The sequence below is a fragment of the Aegilops tauschii genome, chromosome 5 (assembly GCF_002575655.3).
Source record: "Aegilops tauschii subsp. strangulata cultivar AL8/78 chromosome 5, Aet v6.0, whole genome shotgun sequence".
NCBI lineage: Eukaryota > Viridiplantae > Streptophyta > Magnoliopsida > Poales > Poaceae > Aegilops > Aegilops tauschii.
This window is the reverse complement of record NC_053039.3, coordinates 526105393-526126628: the sequence shown is the minus strand read 5'-3', so window position 1 is coordinate 526126628 and position 21236 is coordinate 526105393.

Below are 21236 nucleotides of genomic sequence, written 5' to 3'. Positions count from 1 at the left end.
AGATGATATGCACGAGTAGAACACAAAGAGTTGTGGGCGGTGATAGTCATACTGCTTACCACCAACATCTTATTTCGATTCGGCGACATTGTGGGATGAAGCGGCCCGGACCAACCTTACATGTCCACGTACATGAGACCGGTTCCACCGACAGACATGCAACTTGTTTTGCATAAAGGTGGCTAGCGGGTGTCTGTTTCTCCTACTTTAGTTGAATCAAATTTGATTACGGCCGGTCCTTGAAGAAGGTTAAAACAGGAAACTTGATGAAGCACCGTTCTGGTTTTTGCCATAGGTAAGAATGGTTCTTGCTAGAAGCCCATAGCAGCCATGTAAGACTTGCAACAACAAAGTAGAGGACGTCTAACTTGTTTTTGCAGGGCATGTTGTGATGTGATATGGTCAAGACGTGATGTGATATAGGTTGTTGTATGAGATGATCATGTTTTGTAATATCGACAACCGGCAGGAGCCTTTGGGTTGTCTCTTGATTATTGTATGAACTGCAAACACCATGTAATTACTTTACTTTATCGCTATGCATTAGCAAAAGTTGTAGAAGCAATAGTTAGCGAGATGACCCCGACGCAACGATGGAGATCAAGGTGTCGAGCCGGTGACGATGGAGATCATGACGATGCTTTGCAGATGGATATCAAAAGCACAAGATGATGATGGCCATATCATGTCACATATTTTGATTGCATGAGATCTTTATCCTTTATGCATCTTATTTTGCTTAGAACGGCGGTAGCATTATGATACGTCCATTTTGAATCATGTTTACCTACTGTTATTTATATTGTTTTTATGCATAATAATGCTTTTTGGAGTAATTCTAATGCCTTTTCTCTCATAATATGCAAGGTACACACAAAGAGGGAGAATTCCGGCAGCTGGAAATCTGGACGTGGAAAAGCTACGTCAGGCCACCTATTCTACAAAACTCCAAATGAGCTGAAACTTCACGGGGAATTTTTATGGAATAAATAAGAAATACTGGAGCAAATAACTACGGAGGGGGCCACCTGGTGAGCACAAGACACCAGGGCGCGCCTGGCCCCCCAGGCGCGCCCGGGTGGGTTGTGCTCAGCCTAGCCCACCTCCGGGGCCCAAATTCTGGTATATAAGTCATTTTGACCTAGAAAAAATAAGGAGAGGACTTTTGGGACGGAGCGCCGCCGTCTCGAGGCGGAACTTGGGCAGGAGCACTTTTGCCCTCCGACGGAGCGATTCCGCCGGCGGAACTTCCCTCCCGGAGGGGGGAATCATCATCACCAATAACTCTCCCATCTTGGGGAGGGCAACTCCATCAACATCTTCAACAACACCATCTCCTCTCAAACCCTAGTTCATCTCTTGTGTTCAATCTTTGTACCAGAACTATAGATAGGTGCTTGTGGGTGACTAGTAGTGTTGATTACATCTTGTAGTTGAGTACTATATGGTTTATTTGGTGGAAGATTGTATGTTAACATCTATTATGTTATTTAATACCCCTCTGATCATGAACATGTTTATCACTTGTGAGTAGTTACTTTTGTTCTTGAGGTCACGGGAGAAATCATGTTGCAAGTAATCATGTGAACTTGATATGTGTTCGATATTTTGATAGTATGTATGTTGTGATTCCCTTAGTGGTGTCATGTGAACGTTGACTACATGACACTTCACCATATTTGGGCCTAAGATAATGCATTGTGGAGTACTAATTAGATGATGGGTTGCGAGAGTGATAGAAGCTTAAACCCTAGTTTATGCGCTATTCCGTAAGGGACCGATTGGATCCAAAAGTTTAAAGCTATGGTTAGAATTTATTCTTAATACTTTCCTCGTAGTTGCGGATGCTTGCGAGGGGGTTAATCATAAGTAGGATGTTTTCTCAAGTAAGAACAGCACCTAAGCACTGGTCCACCAACATATCAAATTATCAAAGTAGCGAACACGAATCAAACCAACATGATGAAAGTGAGTAGATGAAATTCCCGTGTACCCTCAAGAACGCTTTGCTTATTATAAGAGATCATTTTGGCCTGTCCTTTGCCTCAAAAGGATTGTGCTACCTTGCTGCACTTTTTTTACTATTATCGTTGCTTGCTCGTTACAAATTATTTTGCTATCGAACTACTCTGTTACTTACAATTCCAGCACTTGCAGACATTACCTTGCTGAAAACCAGTTGTCATTTCCTTCTGCTCCTTGTTGGGTTCGACACTCTTACTTATCGAAAAGGCTAAAATTGATCCCATATACTTGTGGGTCATCAAGGCTCTTTTCTGGCGCCGTTGCCGGAGAGTGAAGTGCTCTTGGTAAGTGGAAACTGTAAGGAAAAATTATTACTATGTGCTGAATTTTATTATCACTTGCTACTATGGAAAACAATCCTTTGTGGGGTTTGTTCGGGGTATCTTCACCTCGAACAAAACCACAATTAGTTACCCCCCAACCTACTGCACCTACTGAAAATATTGAATATGAAATTCCTTCGGGTATGATAGAACAACTGCTAGCTAATCCTTATGCAGGAGATGGAACCGAACATCTTGATATGCACTTGATATATGTGGACAAAATTTGTGGATTATTTAAGCTTGCAGGTTTACCCGGAGATGAAATTAAGAAGAAGTTTTTCCCTTTATCTTTGAAGGGAAAAGCATTGGCATGGTATAGGCTATGCGATGATATTGGGTCTTGGAACTGGAATCGGTTGAAATTGGAGTTTCACCAAAAAAAATCCTATGCATCTAGTTCATCGTGATCGGAATTATATATATAATTTTTTGCCTCGTGAAGGAGAATGTATCGCTCTAGCTTGGGGGAGGCTTAAGTCAATGTTATATTCATGCCCCAATTATGAGCTCTCAAAAGAAATTATCATTCAGAATTTTTATGCTTGGCTTTCTCACAGTGATCGATTCATGCTTGATACTTCTTGTGCTGGTTCTTTTATGAAGAAGAATATTGATATCCGGTGGGATCTTTTAGAAAGAATTAAACGCAACTCTGAATATTGGGAACTCGAAGAAGGTAAAGAGTCAGGTATTAAGCTTAAGTTTGGTTGTGTTAAATCTTTTATGAATACAGATGCTTTTCAAAAGTTTAGCACTAAATATGGACTTGACTCTGAGATAGTAGCTTTCTTTTGTGAATGTTTTGCTACTCATGTTGATCTCCCTAAAGAGAAGTGGTTTAAATATCACCCACCAATTAAATAAGAAATCAAAGAACCGGTAATAGCTAAAGATAAAACTATTATTTATAATGTTGATCCAGTTGTTCCTACTGCTTATATTGAGAAACCACCTTTCCCTGTTAGGATGAAGGAACATGCTAAAGTTTCAACTGTGGTCAATAAAAGTTATATTAGAACACCTAAGCCAGTTGAACAAATCAAGGTAGAACCTATTGTAGCTATGGTTAAGGATATCCTAGAAGAAAATATAGATGGGCATCTTATTTACTTCTATGTTGAAGCTGCTAGAATTGCCAAACCTGATAAAAAGTATAAACATAGACCTGTTGTTGGCATGCCTGTTGTCTCAGTTAAAATAGGAGATCACTGTTATCATGGTTTATGTGACATAGCTGCTAGTGTGAGTTCTATTCCTTTTACCTTATATCAAGAAATTATGAATGACATAGCACCCGCTGAAATAGAAGACATAGATGTTACTATTAAATTGCTAATAGAGACACCATCACTCCTCTTGGGATTGTTAGAGATGTTGAAATCTTGTGTGGGAAAATAAAATATCTTACTGATTTTCTTGTTCTTTGTTCCCCACAAGATGACTTTTGTCCCATTATCTTTGGTAGACCCTTCTTGAACACTGTTAATGCTAAAATAGATTGTGAGAAACAAACTGTCGGTGTTAGCTTTGGTGATGAGTCTGATGAGTTCAATTTTTCCAAGTTTAGTAGAAAACCTCATAAGAAGAATTGACTAGTAAGGATGAAATTATTGGTTTGCTTCTATTGTTGTACCTCCTACTGATCCTTTAGAACAATATTTGCTAGACCATGAGAATGATTTACATATGCATGAAAGAAATGAAATAGATAAGATTTTCTTTGAACAACGTCCTCTGCTTAAACACAATTTGCCTATTGAAACTCTAGGAGGTCCTCCTCCACCTAAAGGTGATCCTGTGTTTAAATTAAAACAATTTCCTGACACTTTGAAATATGCTTATCTTGATGAGAAGAAGATATATCCTGTTATTATTAGTTCTAACCTTTCAGAACGTGAAGAAGAAAGATTATTGAAAGTTCTAAGGAAGCACCGAGCTGCTATTGGATATACTCTTGATGATCTTAAGGGCATTAGTCCCACTCTATGTCAGCACAAGATTAATATGGAACCTGATGCTAAACCCGTTGTTCATCACCAACGTCGGTTAAATTCGAAGATGAAAGAAGTGGTAAGAACGGAAATATTAAAACTTCTGGAAGAAGGTATAATCTATCCTATAGCTGATAGTAGATGGGTAAATCCTGTCCATTGTGTCCCTAAGAAGGGAGGTATGACCGTTGTTCCTAATGATAAGAATGAACTTATTCCACAAAGAATTATTATAGGCTATAGAATGGTAATTTATTTTAGAAAATTAAAGAACCAACTAGAAAAGATCATTACCCTCTGCCTTTTATTGAGCAAATGCTAGAAAGATTATCTAAGCACACACATTTTTGCTTCCTTGATGGATATTCTGGTTTTTCACAAATACATGTTTCTCAACCTGATCAAAAAAAGACCACTTTTACTTGTCCTTTTGGAACTTATGGTTATAGACGTATGCCTCTTGGTTTATGCAATGCACCTGCTACCTTTCAAATATGTACGACTGCTATATTCTCTGACTTTTGTGAAAAGATCGTTGAGGTTTTCATGGATGCAATGTTGGGGATATCGCTTATCAGGCACTTATCGGTAAACCCATAATAAGGGGTAAATCGGCAAGTTTATCGGCATATCGGCTGATTTATCGCTATATCGACTGACTTATCGGCCAGACACAGGTAATCGATAAATCAGCCGATTTATCGGAATATCGGAAGATATCTTGAACAGTGCATGGATTACTTTTCCGTTTATGCGAAGTCTTTTGATGATTTTTTAAGCAATCTTGATCGAGTTTTGCAGAGATGTGAGCAAACAAATCTTGTCTTGAATTGGGAGAAGTGCCACTTTATGGTTAATGAAGGTATTGTTTTGGGCCATAAATTTCTGAAAGAGGTATTGAGGTGGACAAAGCTAAGGTTGATGCAATTGAGAAAATGCGATGTCCTAAAGATATCAAAGGTATTCGTAGTTTCCTTGGTCATGCTGGTATCTATAGGAGATTTATCAAAGACTTCTCTAAAATTTGTAGACCTCTTACAAATCTTTTGCAAAAGGATATTCCTTTTGTTTTTTATGATGATTGTTTAGAAGCCTTCGAAACACTCAAGAAAGCCTTAATTTCTGCACCTATTGTTCAACCACCTGATTGGAACTTGCCTTTTGAAATTATGTGTGATGCTAGTGATTATGCTATTGCTGCTATTCTAGGACAAACAGTTGATAAGAAACTAAATGTTATTCATTATGCTAGTAAAACTCTAGACAGTTCACAACAAAATTATGCTACTACTGAAAAAGAATTTCTAGCAGTGGTGTTTGCTTGTGATAAATTTAAATCTTACATTGTTGACTCTAAAGTTATTGTTCACACCGATCATGCTGCTATAAAATATCTTATGGAAAAGAGAGATGCTAAACCTAGAATTATTCAATGGGTTCTCTTGCTACAAGAATTTGATTTCCATATCACTGATAGAAAAGGAGTAGAGAACCCCGTGGCTGATAACTTGTCTAGGTTGGAGAATGTCCTTGATGACCCACTACCTATTGATGATAGTTTTCCTGATGAGAAGTTAGCTGCAATAAATGTTTCTCATAACACTCCTTGGTATGCTGACTATGCTAATTACATTGTTGCTAAATACTTACCACCTAGTTTCACATAACAACAAAAGAAAAAAAATCTTCTATGATTTAAGATATTACTTCTGGGATTACCCACATCTTTATAAAGAAGGAGTAGATGGTATTATTAGACGTTGTGTACCTGAGCATGAACAGGGACAAATCCTATGGAAATGTCACTCCGAAGCTTATGGAGGACATCATGTGGGAGATAGAACTGCTCACAAGGTATTGCAATCTAGGTTTTATTGGCCCACTCTCTTCAAGGATGCTCGTAAGTTTGTCTTATCTTGTGACGAATGTCAAAGAGTAGGTAATATCGGTAAGCGTCAAGAAATGCCTATGAATTATTCACTTGTTGTTGAACCATTTGATGTTTGGGGATTTGATTACATGGGACCTTTTCCTTCCTCTAATGGGTATACTCATATTTTGGTTGCTGTTGATTATGTTACTAAGTGGGTAGAAGCTATTCCAACTAGTAGTGCTGATCACAACACCTCTATTAAGATGCTTAAAGAAGTTATTTTCCCCAAGGTTTGGAGTCCCTAGCAATATTTAATGACTGATGGTGGTTCACACTTTATTCATGGTGCTTTCCGTAAAATGCTTGCCAAGTATGATGTTAACCATAGAATTGCATCACCCTATCATCCTCAGTCTAGTGGTCAAGTTGAACTTAGCAATAGAGAAATAAAATTAATTCTACAAAAGACTGTCAATAGGTCCCGGAAGAATTGGTCTAATAAAATAGATGATGCACTTTGGGCTTATAGAATAGCATATAAAAATCCTATGGGTATGTCTCCTTATAAAATGGTTTATGGAAAAGCTTGTCATTTGCCTCTTGAGTTAGAACATAAAGCATATTGGGCAATTAAAGAACTCAACTATGATTTCAAGCTTGCTGGTGAGAAGAGGTTATTTGATATTAGCTAATTAGATGAATGGAGAACCCAAGCTTATGAAAATGCCAAGTTATTTAAGGAAAAAGTTAAAAGATGGCATGATAAAAGAATCCAAAAGCGTGAGTTCAAAGTTGGAGAATATGTTCCTTTGTACAACTCTCGTTTCAGATTCTTTGCAGGAAACTCCTCTCCAAATGGGAAGGCCCCTATGTTATCGAGGAGGTTTATCGGTCTGGAGCTATCAAAATAAATAATGCCGAAGGTACTAACCCGAAGGTTGTTAATGGGCAACGAATAAAACATTATATCTCAGGTACGCCCATTAATGTTGAAAGCAATATTGTCGAAACTATGACAACGGAAGAACACATAAAAGAAACCTTCCAGAATACTCCAGAATCGTGAAAAAGAGCAGGTATGTGATACGGTAAGTAAACGGACTCCAAAAAATCCGCAAAAATATGTTTTGTTAGTTTTGGAATATTTGAAAAATTAGGAAAATAAGAAACAACCAGGAAGGTCACCCTGGTGGGCACAAGACACCAGGGCGCGCCTGGCAGCATGGCTTGCCAGGTGCGCCCAGGTGGGTTGTGCCCACCTCGGGTACCTTCCGGACTCCGTTTTTCTTCCGTTCGCTTGTTTCCCAAGATAAAAAAATCTTTATATACCCCCGAACGTATTGACCTCCGTATCACGGAGAAATCTTCTGTTTTCTTTTCTTGCTATTTTCCTAACAGATCCGAAAATATGTCATCTCAAGACTCGGAGGGTGAGAGCTATGTTTCTGATTATATCGCAAACCCCAAGTTTTATGGGGATGTGGAGCGCTATAGCTGGACTTCGGAGGAAGAGGAAGACTATGATCCTAAAGGGAAGGACGAGACGAGTTCAGACGAGGATGAAGTCCCACTGCCTCAACCCGGGGACATGCACGTGGAATTCAAGAAGTCAAGCCTCCCCAACAAGGCAAAGAAGCCTAAGATCCAGTTTATACCCTTTCGTCTTTTGCAGGAAAACAAGGAAGATTTATGCAAAAAGGTATTGGAGCTTGAGCAGGAGATCGGTGAATTGAAGGAGGAAAATTCCATTCTCAAGCATAAGCTAAGGAAGAAGGGCATGATCTCTACTTCACCACCACCACCTCCTTCTTCATCACCAAAAGAAAATTGAGTATCGGGTATGGGCACTCCCCTTGGCTTGAGCCAAGCTTGGGGGAGGTGCCCCGGTATCGTATCACCTCCACTATCTTTTGCCTTTACATATCTTAGTTCGATCCATAGTTATATTTTGCTTTATATGAATAAAAGTTTAGTTCGATCCTTTCTTTTTGAGAGTTTGCTTAGTGATCTATCCTTGTAATCGTGTGCGAGATATATAATAATGTTAGTTGAGTTTTGCTTTCTTTACTTTCTTGTTCCAATAAAAAGAAAGGAAATAAATGAAAAAGATCATATGCTAATCTTATGGTAAGTAATGACATCACATAAGGAAAAGTATAAGTAGAAAATCTTATTGAAGATTGACAAACATAGCATTGGTCAATGATGCAACTCATGAAAGAATTAATAAGGGAAGAGAAGATTCACATGCAAATACACTATCTTGGAAAATCTTTTGTGATTGTGAGCCCCCATCAAAATATTATATGCCAAAATTGTTGACGTTGGACAAGGAAGACAACGTAATGACTTATGTTTGTTCATATTCACATAGAAGTTATATTGTCATAGATCCTTCAACATGTGGTGCTTGCCCCCCATCTTTGCTAGCCAAAAATTCCGCACTAAGTAGAGATACTACTTGTGCATCCAAAAACCCTTAAACCCAAATCTTATTTTCAAGAGTCCACACTACCTACCTAAGGATTGAGTAAGATCCTTCAAGTAAGTTGTCATCGGTGCAATAAGGCAATAAAAGTTGCTTCTAAAAGTGTTAGATCATTTAGTGTAAGAGAAAATTGAGCGTTGTACGAACTTGTGATAGCAAAGAATAAAAGCGACAGACTGCATAATAAAGGTTGCTATCATAAGGGGCAATATAACGTGACGTTCTCTTGCACTAAGGGATTGAGCATACAAACAAAAAGCGCATGGCAACCTCAGCTTCCCTCTGTGAAGGGCCTATCTTTTACTTTTATGTATTTACTTTCATGCAAGAGCCAAATTTTCTCTTTTTTTCCTTTTTTTTCTCTTTGGGCAAGCATCATGGGGTGAGGAAAGATCTAGGCACATATATCCAGTTGGATGTGGGTAGCATAAGTTATTGTTGTTGACATCACCCTTGAGGTGAGTATGTGGGAGGCGAAACTATAAGCCCCTATCTTCCTATGTGTCCGGTTGAAACGTTTTGCTCATGTGTATGCGGTGAGTGTTAGCAATCATAGAAGACTATATGATGGTTGAGTATGTGGACTTGCCTAAAGGCTCCGGTACGTGACCCTTCCTGAAAAGATGATGAATTGTAGTTGCAAAGTTGGCCAAGAACATAGTTTGTTGGTTTCCAATAGAGTTTATGCTTTACACTTCCATGGTGTGATGAATTGTTACTTATTTTATGAGAAGTCTATGATAAAAGTTTTATGTTTAAGTTTGTTGCTGTTACAATAATATACATGATGCTTCTATGTTCGTATTTTGTTTTTATCGACACCTCTCTCTCTAAGCATGTGGGCATGTTTTTCAATTTCGATTTTTGCTTGAGGACAAGCGAGGTCTAAGCTTGGGGGAGTTGATACATCCATTTTGCATCATGTTTACCTACTGTTATTTATATTTTTTATGCATAATAATGCTTTTTGGAGTAATTCTAATGCCTTTTCTCTCATAATATGCAAGCTACACACAAAGAGGGAGAATTCCGGAAGCTAGAAATCTGGACCTGGAAAAGCTACGTCAGGCCACCTATTCTGCACAACTCCAAATGAGCTGAAACTTCACGGGGAATTTTTTTGGAATAAATAAGAAATACTGGAGCAAATAACTACCGGAGGGGGCCACCTGGTGAGCACAAGACACTAGGGCGCGCCTGGCCCCCCAAGCGCGCCCTGGTGGGTTGTGCTCAGCCCAGCCCACCTCCGGTGCCCATCTTCTGGTATATAAGTCATTTTGACCTAGAAAAAATAAGGAGAGGACTTTCGGGATGGAGCGCCGCCGTCTCGAGGCGGAACTTGGGCAGGAGCACTTTTGCCCTCCGGCGGACCGATTCCGCCGGGGGAACTTCCCTCCCGAAGGGAGAAATCATCATCGTCATCATCACCAACAACTCTCCCATCTTGGGGAGGGCAATCTCCATCGACATCTTCAACAACACCATCTCCTCTCAAACCCTAGTTCATCTCTTGTGTTCAATATTTGTACCGGAACTATAGATCGATTGGTGCTTGTGGGTGACTAGTAGTGTTGATTACATCTTGTAGTTGATTACTATATGGTTTATTTGGTGGAATATTATATTTTCATATCCATTATGCTATTTTAATACCCCTCTGATCATGTCACTTGTGAGTAGTTACTTTTGTTCTTGAGGTCATGGGAGAAATCATGTTGCAAGTAATCATGTGAACTTGATATGTGTTCGATATTTTGATAGTATGTATGTTGTTATTCCCTTAGTGTTGTCATGTGAACGTTGACTACATGACACTTCACCATATTTGGGCCTAAGGAAATGCATTGTGGGGTAGTAATTAGATGATGGGTTGCGAGAGTGATAGAATCTTAAACCCTAGTTTATGCGCTATTCCGTAAGGGGTCGATTGGATCCAAAAGTTTAATGCTATGGTTAGAAGTTATTCTTAATACTTTAATTTCTCATAGTGGCGGATGCTTGCGAGGGGGTTAATCATAAGTAGGAGGTTTGTTCAAGTAAGAACAGCACCTAAGCACCGGTCCACCCACATATCAAATTATCAAAGTAGCGAACACAAATCGAACCAACATGATGAAAGTGACTAGATGAAATTCCCGTGTACCCTCAAGAATGCTTTGCTTATTATAAGAGATCGTTTTGGCCTATCCTTTGCCTCAAAAGGATTGGGCTACCTTGCTGCACTTTTGTTACTATTATCGTTGCTTGCTCGTTACAAATTATTTTGCTATCAAACTACTATGTTACTTACAATTCCAACACTTGCAGACATTACCTTGCGGAAAACCACTTGTCATTTCCTTCTGCTCCTCGTTGGGTTTGACACTCTTACTTATCGAAAAGGCTACAATTGATCCCATATACTTGTGGGTCATCACATTATAAGATGATCCCTTCACTAAATTTCAAGATAAAAGTGTTCTCCCCGAGTATGCATCGTTGTCAAAGTTCATCGTTTCAAAGCACCTCATGATGATCGGGTGTGATAGACTCTACGTTCACATACAACGGGTGTAAGATAGTTTTGCACATGCAGAATACTTGGGTTAAACTTGGCGAGCCTAGCATGTACAGACATGGCTCGAAACACTGGAGACCAAAAGGTCGAACATGAGTCATATAGTAGATATGATCAACATAGAGATGTTCACCATTTATGACTACCCCATCTCACGTGATGATCGGACACAGGTTAGTTGATTTGGATCATGTATCACTTAAATAACTTGAGGGATGTTTATTTAAGTGGGAGTTCATTAGTAATTTGATTAATTGAACTTAATTTATCATGAACTTAGTCTTATAGTTTTGTATATCTATGTTGTAGATCAATGGACCGAGCTACCGTTCCCCTGAATTTTAATGCGTTCCTAGAGAAAGCTAAGTTGAAAGACGATGGTAGCAATTACACGGACTGGGTCCGTAATTTGAGGATTATCCTCACTGTTGCACAGAAGAATTATGTCCTTGATGCACCGCTAGGTGACAGACCTGCTGCAGGAGCTGATGCAGATGTTATGAACGGTTGGCAAGCTCGATCTGATGACTACTCAATAGTTCAGTGTGCCATGCTTTACGGCTTAGAACCGGGACTTCAAAGACGTTTGAACGTCATGGAGCATATGAGATGTTCCAACAGTTGAAGTTAATATTTCAAGCAAATGCCCTGGTTGAGAGATATGAAGTCTCTAACAAGTTCTATAGCTGCAAGATGGAGTAGGGCAGTTCTGTCAGTGAACACATACTCAAAATGTCTGGGTATCATAACCACTTGACTCAGCTGGGAGTTGTGATCCGGCTTGAAGCTACGTCGGTATTTCCCCAAAGAGGAAGGGATGATGCAGCACAGCGGCGGTAGGTATTTCCCTCAGATATGAAACCAAGGTTATCGAACCAGTAGGAGAACCAAGCAACAGAACGTAAACAACACCTGCACAGAAATAACAACTTCTCACAACCCGACGTGTAAAAGGGGTTGTCAATCCCTTCCGGGTACGGCACCTCAAGATAGGCAAAACGGACGTGAGGAAATTGTAGTAGATTGATAGATTGAACGCCAAATAAAATAAATAAGAATAAATTGCAGCAAGGTATTTTTGTATTTTTGGTTTAATAGATTTGAAAATAAATGCAAAGGAATCGCAAAGGCAAATATATGAGAAAGAGACCCGGGGGCCATAGGTTTCACAAGTGGCTTCTCTCGATAAAAATAGCAAACGGTGGGTGAACAAATTACTGTTGGGCAATTGATAGAACTACAAATAATCATGACGATATCCACACAATGATCATTATATAGGCATCACGTCCAAGATTAGTAGACCGACTCCTGCCTGCATCTACTACTATTACTCCACACATCGACCGCTATCCAGCATGCATCTAGTGTATTAAGTTCATGGAAAAAATGGAGTAATGCAATAAGAACGATGACATGATGTAGACAAGATCTATCTATGTAGAGATAGACCCCATTGTTTTATCCTTAGTAGCAACGATACATACATGTCGGTTCCCCTTCTGTCACTGGGATCAAGCACCGTAAGATCGAACCCACTACAAAGCACCTCTTCCCATTGCAAGATAAATAGATCAAGTTGGCCAAACAAAACCCAAATATCGGAGAAGAAATACGAGGCTATAAGCAATCATGCATAAAAGATATCAAAGAAACTCAAATACTTTCATGGATATAAAAAGATATAGCTGATCATAACTCATAGTTCATCAGATCCCAACAAACACACAACAAAAGAGTTACATCATATGGATCTCCAAGAGACCATTGTATTGAGAATTCAGCGAGAGAGAGGAAGCCATCTAGCTACTAACTACGGACCCGAAGGTCTACAAAGAACTACTCACGCATCATCGGAGAGGCACCAATGCAGGTGGTGAACCCCATCCGAGATGGTGTTTAGATTGGATCTGGTGGTTCTGGACTCTGCGGCGGCTGGATCAATATTTCGTCGACTCCCCTCGGGTTTCTGGAATATTGGGGTATTTATAGAGCAAAGAGGCGGTCCGGGGGCACTCGAGGTGGGCACAACCCACCAGGGCACGCCTGGGCCTCCTAGCGCGCCCTGGTAGGTTGTGCTCTCCTCGGAGCACCCCCCAGGCGCAGCCAGGGCCCATTACGTGTCTTCTGGTCCATAAAAAATCCCCGTAAAGTTTTGTGGCATTTGGACTCCGTCTGATATTGATTTCCTGCGATGTAAAAAACATGCAGAAAACAGCAACTGGCACTTGGCACTATGTCAATAGGTTAGTACCAAAAAATGATATAAAATGACTATAAAATGATTATAAAACATCCAAGATTGATAATATAACAGCATGGAACAACCAAAAATTATAGATACGTTGGAGACGTATCAAGTTGATCTTCAAGTTGATAGTGTTATTGAGAGAGTTCTTCAATCACTGCCACCAAGCTACAAAGTATTCGTGATGAACTATAATATGCAAGGGATGAACAAAATGATTCCTGAGCTCTTCGCAATGCTTAAGGCCAGGGAGGTAGAAATCAAGAAGGAGACTTGGTGGACATAATACATACCGATGTATTCGGTCCGATGAGTGTTGAAGCACGCGGCGGGTATCGTTATTTTTTGAACTTCACAAATGATTTGAGTAGGTATGGGTATATCTACTTGATGAAACACAAGTCTAAAACATTTGAAAAGTTCAAAAAAATTCAGAGTGAAGTGGAGAATCATCATAACAAGAAAATAATGTTTCTACGATCTGATCGCGGAGGCGAATATTTGAGTTACGAGTTTGGCCTTCATTCAAAACAACGTGGAATTGTTTCACAACTCACGCCACCTGGAACACCAGAGCAAAATGGTGTGTCCGAACATCGTAGCTGTACTTTATTAGATATGGTGTGTTCTATGATGTCTCTTATCGATTTACCACTATAGTTTTGGGGTTATGCATTAGAGACAGCCGCATTCATGTTAAATATGGCACCGTCTAAATCCGTTGAGACGACACCGTATGAACTGTGGTTTGGCAAGAAACCTAAGCTATCATTTCTTTAAGTTTGGGGTTGCGACACTTATGTCAAAAGGCTTCGGCCTGATAAGCTCAAACCCAAATTGGAGAAGTGCGTCTTCATAGGATACCCTAAGGAAACAATTGGGTACATCTTCTACCACAGATCCGAAGGCAAGATTTTTGTTGCTAAGAATGGATCCTTTCCAGAGAAGGAGTTTCTCTCGAAAGAAGTGAGTGGGAGGAAAGTAGAAGTTGACGAGGTAATTGTACCTTCTCTCGAATTGGAAAGTAGCACATCATAGAAAACCGTTCCCGTGATGCCTACACCAACTAGAGAGGAAGCAAATGATAATGATCATGAAACTTCAGATCAAGTTACTAATGAACTTCGTAGGTCAACCAGAGCACGATCCGCACTAGAGTGGTACAGTAATCCTGTCCTGGAAGTTATGTTATTAGACCATGGCGAACCTACGAACTATGAAGAAGCTATGATGAGCCCAGATTCCGATAAATGGCTTGAGGCCATGAAATCTGAGATAGGATCCTTGTATGAGAACAAAGTATGGACTTTGGTGGACTTGCCCGATGATTGGCAAGCCATAGAAAATAAATGGATCTTCAAGAAGAAGACTGACGCTAATGTTAATGTTACTGTCTACAAAGCTCGACTTCTCGCGAAAGGTTTTCGACAAGTTCAGGGAGTTGACTACGATGAGACTTTCTCACCCGTAGCGATGCTTAAGTCTGTCTGAATCATGTTAGCAATTGCCACATTTTATGACTATGAAATCTGGCAAACGGACGTCAAAACTACATTCCTTAATGGATTTCTTAAAGAAGAGTTGTATATGATGCAACCAGAAGGTTTTGTCGATCCTAAAGGTGCTGACAAAGTGTGCAAACTCCAGCGATCCATCTATGGACTGGTGCAGGCATCTCGGAGTTGGAATATACGCTTTGATGAGGTGATCAAAGCATATGGTTTTATATAAAGACTTACGGTGAAGTTTGTATTTACAAGAAAGTGAGTGGGAGCTCTGTAGCATTTCTGATATTATACGTGGATGACATATTATTGATTGGAAATGGTATAGAATTTCCGGATAGCATAAAAGGATACTTGAATAAGAATTTTTCAATGAAAGACCTCGGTGAAGCTGCTTATATATTGGGCATCAAATCTATAGGGATAGATCGAGACGCTTGATAGGAGTTTCACAAAGCACATACCTTGACAAAGTTTTGAAGAAGTTCAAAATGGACCAGTCAAAGAAAGGGTTATTGCCTGTGTTACAAGGTGTGAAATTGAGTCAAACTCAAAGCCCGACCACTGTAGAAGATAGAGAGAGAATGAAAGTCATTCCCTATGCCTCAGCCATACTTTCTATCATGTATGCTATGCTATGTACCAAACCTGGTGTGTGCCTTGCCATCAGTTTGGTAGGGAGGTACCAAAGTAATCCAGGAGTGGATCACTTGACAGCGGCCAAGAACATCCTGAAGTGCCTGAAAAGGACCAAGGATATGTTTCTCGTTTATGGAGGTGACGAGAGCTCGTCGTAAATGGTTACGTCGATGCTAGCTTTGACACTGATCCGGATGACTCTAAGTCACAAACTGGATACGTATTTATATTGAATGGTGGAGCTGTCAGTTGGTGTAGTTCCAAGCAGAGCGTCGTGGCGGGATCTACGTGGAAGCGGAGTACATAGCTGCTTCCAAAGCAGCGCATGAAGGAGTCTGGATGAAGGAGTTCATATCCGATCTGGGCGTAATACCCAGTGCACCGGGTCCAATGAAAATCTTTTGTGACAGCACTGGAGGAATTGCCTTGGTGAAGGAATCTAGGTTTCACAAGAGAACCAAACACATCAAGAGACGCTTCAGCTCCATTCGTGAAAAGGTCAAGGATGGACACATAGAGATTTGCAAAATACATATGGATCTGAATGTAGCAGACCCATTGACCAAGCCTCTTCCCCGAGCAAAACATGACCAGGACTCCATGGGTGTTAGATTCATTACAATGTAATCTAGATTATTGAATCTAGTGCAAGTGGGAGACTGAAGGAAATATGCCCTAGAGGCAATAATAAAGTTATTAGTTTATATTTTCTTATTCATGGTAGAGGTTTATTATTCATGCTAGAATTGTATTGATCGAAAACTTAAATACATGTGCGAATACATAAACAAATACCGTGTCCCTAGTAAACCTCTACTAGAATAGCTTGTTGATCAAAGTTAAGGTTTCCTAACCATAGACATGTGTTATCATATAATAACGGGATCACATCATTAGGAGAATGATGTGATGGACAAGACCCATCCATTAGCTTAGCATATTGATCGTTCAGTTTATTGCTATTGCTTTCTTGATGACAAATACATATTCCTTCGACTATGAGATTATGCAACTCCCGGGTACTAGAGGAATACCTTGTGTGCTATCAAACGTCACAACGTAACTGGGTGATCATAAAGATGCTCTACAGGTATCTCTGAAGGTGTTTGTTGAGTTGGCATACATCGAGATTAGGATTTGTCACTCCGAGTATCGGAGAGGTGTCTCTGGGCCCTCTCGGTAATACACATCATAAGAAGCCTTGCAAGCAAAGTGACTAAGGAGCTAGTTGCAAAATGATGTATTACGGAACGAGTAAATAGACTGGCCTGTAACGAGATTGAACTTGGTATGAAGATACCGACGATCGAATCTCGGGCAAGTAACATACCGATGAACAAAGGGAATTACATATGTTGTCATAAGGTTTGACCGATAAAGATCTTCGTAGAATATGTAGGAGCCAATATGAGCATCCAGGTTCCGCTATTGGTTATTGACCAGAGAGGTGTCTCGGTCATGTCTACATAGTTCTCAAACCCGTAGGGTCCGCATGCTTAACGTTCGTTGACGATATAGTGTTATATGAGTTATATGATTTGGTGACCGAATGTTGTTTGGAGTCCCGGATGAGATCATAGACATGACGAGGAGCTCCGGAATGGTCTGGAGGTAAAGATTGATATATAGGACGATGGTATTCGGACACCGGAAGTGTTTCGGATTGTACCGGGTAGTCATCGGAATACCGAAGGGGGTTTCGGATACCCCCCGGGAGGGTGATGGGCCTATTGGGCCATTAGATGGGAGCACACCAGCCCACAAGGGGCTGGCGCACCCCCCTAAGGCATCCGACCCATGGGGGAAAGGAAGGAGGGGGATTCGGCCTCCCCCTTCCTTCCCTCTCCCCCCTTTCCTTTCCCCCTCCAGCAAATAAGGAAGGGCGTGCGGCCAGGGCAGGAGCCCAAGTAGGATTCAGACCTACTTGGGGCGCCTCCTGGCTGCTCCCCTCTTCCCCCACCTATATATATGTGGGAGGAGGGCGCCACACATAACCACGACAATCTCTTAGCCGTGTGCGGCACCCCCTCCACCGTTTACACCCACGGTCATATTTTCGTAGTGCTTAGGCAAAACCCTGCGGAGATAGCATCACCATCACCGTCACCACGCCGTCGTGCTGCTGGAACTCATCCACTACCTTGCCGTCTTGCTGGATCAAGAAGGCATGGACGTCACCGAGCTGAACGTGTGTTGAACGCGGAGGTGTCGTACGTTCGGTACTCGATCGGTTGGATCGCGAGCCACCAACCGGGACTAAAGGGCTGGCACAGCGATGTGGAAAGTTTAGTCCCACCTCGCTAGTTGAGAGGAGCTCGGAGCGGTTTATAAGCGCGGATGCGACTACCCTCTCGAGCTCCTCTCTTATGCAGGCAGTACATGCCTAGCTCTATGCCCTGTTGAGCCTGCTTGCACTGCGGGCCTGCATCCTGGCCCATATGTAGGGTTTCTTGTCGTATGCAGGCTCTGGTTGCTTAGTAGGTGGGCATTTTTTATTTTTTTCATATGTTATGTTTTTTAATTTTTAATGTTATTTTTTGCATATGCTATGTTTAGTTGCATAAATTTTATATAATTTTAGTTGCATGAATTTTATTTTTTATTGATTCTTTTTAGTTGATTCCTCTTGCTATTAGAGTTTTATAAAAGCTTTTTATAATTTTGATAATTATTAGTTGCATAAATTTTATTTTTTATTGATTCTTTTTAGTTGATTCCTTTTGCTATTAGAGTTTTATAAAAGCTTTTCATAATTTTGATAATTTTAGTTGCATAAATTTTATATAATTTTAAGTTAATATTATTTTGATCTTACTAGAGGTTTGTAAAAGCTTTTTAGTTGATTCTTTTTGCTATTGAAGAATATTATAGTTTTCTTTTAGTTGATCATAACAAAATATTTTAATTGATTCTTTTTAGTCCATTCTTTTTGCTATTAGAGTTTTATAAAAGCTTTTTAGTTCATTCTTTTTGCTATTAGTTCATTCTTTGAGCTAAATGGCCCTGAAATTGAAAATCAGTACAAATGAACTCTGAAAAGGTTGAAACTTGGCATGGTATCGTAATTTCACCAACATAGCATGTGCTGAAAAGTTTACAGGGTTATGGCAAAAACTGGATGCACTTCGTGTACAAACTGGACAATCTCTTTCAAAGTATCAGGGTTTCGGACGAAAACTCATCTATTACAAAGGGATTTATTTTTTAAAACTTATTTTAACTCCAGACTTTTTGTGCATTCAATATGCACCATTCAAAGCCACATCATCAATTTTCAACCCTTTATGACTTTATTTGCTATTTTTCATGCATTTAATGGTTTTTTTGAGCTAAATGACCCTGAAATTGAGAAGCACTAAAAATGAACTCTGAAAAGGTTGAAACTTGGCATGGTATCATAATTTCACCCACATAGCATGTGCTAAAATTTTGCAGGGTTACGGCAAAAACTGGATGCACTTTGTGTACAAACTGGACAATCTCTTCCGAAGTATCAGGGTTTCGGATGAAAACTCATCTATTACAAAGGGATTTCATTTTTTAAACTTATTTTAACTCCAAACTTTTTGTGCATTCAATATGCACCATTCAAAGCCACATCAGCAATTTTCAACCCTTTTCTGACTTCATTTGCTATTTTTCATGCATTTAATGATTTTTTTGAGCTAAACAACCCTGAAATTGAGAAGCACTACAAATGAACTCTGAAAAGGTTGAAACTTGGCATGGTATCATAATTTCACCCACATAGAATGTGCTAAAAAGTTTACTGGGTTACGGCAAAAATTGGATGCACTTCATGTACAAACTAGGAAATGGACAGATATGGTTTTCAGGGAATTATATGAGGTTATCTTATTCTACATGATGCACCACTTGGCCTAAATCAATATTTAGACCATTTTAGCAGGTGTACCAAGTTTGAGCTCATCTGGACATGTTTAGCAATGTAAAGTTGCTCAAACTAGAAAATGGACAGATATGGTTTTCAGGGAATTATATGATGTTATCTTGTTCTCCATGATGCACCACTTGGCCTAGATCAATATTTAGACCATTTTAGCAGGTGTACCACGTTTGAACTCATCTGTACATATTTAGCAATGTAAAGTTTCTCAAACTAGAAAATGGACATATGTGGTTTTCAGGGAATTATATGATGTTATGTTCTTCTCCATGATGCACCACTTGGCCTAGATCAATATTTAGACCATTTTAGTAGGTGTACAAAGTTTGAGCTCATCTGGACATGTTTAGCAATGTAAAGTTGCTCAAACTAGAAAATGGACAAATATGGTTTTCAAGGAACTACTGAAAAAATAAATACATAAAGTTCATACATAGTTCTCATAGAACAACATACAACTCTCTAGGGCATCTAATTAAAACATACATTGAACCTAACATAAAACTATGTAAAACATTTAAATGCAACAATCAATGCGATCAAAATCGCAACTAAGGTAACAGTTGATCCAACAGCATAATGATACCAAGCCTCATTATCAATGGCATATTTTCTAGTCTTTCTAATCTTCAAGCGCATTGCATCCATCTGGATCTTGTGATCATCGGCGACATCGGAAACATGCAACTCCAATTTCATCTTCTCTTCCTCAACTCTTTTCAATTTTTGTTTCAAATAATTGTTTTCTTTTTCAACTAAATTTAACCTCTCGAGGGTCGGTTGGAATTTTCGGTTCACATACCTCCTACATAAATACATCTATGTCAAGTTGGTCGGCATAATTGTCATAAACACTAAATGAAATGAATAGTTATAAAAGATAATATACCACATCTGAATCATAGACTGGACGAGAGCCGACGGGAGCGGATACCAAAACCATGGCACTATATAATAACAAACAATAATAAAAGTAAGAAAATCATACAAGTAGTTATCTAAATCATACAAGAAGAATTTTCTCTTTTAAAAAGAAGATAAGAACAAGAGGCTCACCACGGTGGTGCCGGCGACGAGATCGGCGCGGGCAATCGACGGTGGTGAGGACTGGCACCGTCAAACCTAGACAAATCTTGGGGAAAATGTAGCTTGGAGGTCGAGCTTGGAGGAAGAATAGAGGAGAAAGCTTAAGTGTGGCTCGGGCATTTCATCGAACACCTCATGTGCATATATAGGCACAAAACAGAGTAGCCCACACCTCCCACCCTTCCACGGCCAAAAAATAGAGGAGATGGGGGGCGTGGATATATATAGGCAAAACTTTAGTCCCGGTTTGTGTCTGGAACCGGGACTAGAGGCCAGACACAAACCAGGACTAAAGGGCAGCAACACCTTTAGTCCTGGGTTGTGTCTGGAACCGTGACTAAAGGTCCCAGTTGAACCGGTACTGATGCCTGCCGAGGCCCGGCCGGCGTCCTAGCCTCTAGAACTGGCCATTAGTCCCGGTTCGTATCACGACCGGGCCTAATGCTCTTATCTCGCAAGGACCAAAGCCATGTTTTCTACTAGTGTAACATAATGAATTCCTCCATGGCGACCTTCAAAGCAGTGTCGGCCCGTCGGCGGCGGTCGCGGCGGCGAGATGGGCCTGCTCCTTTATTGGCGCGGTGCAATCCC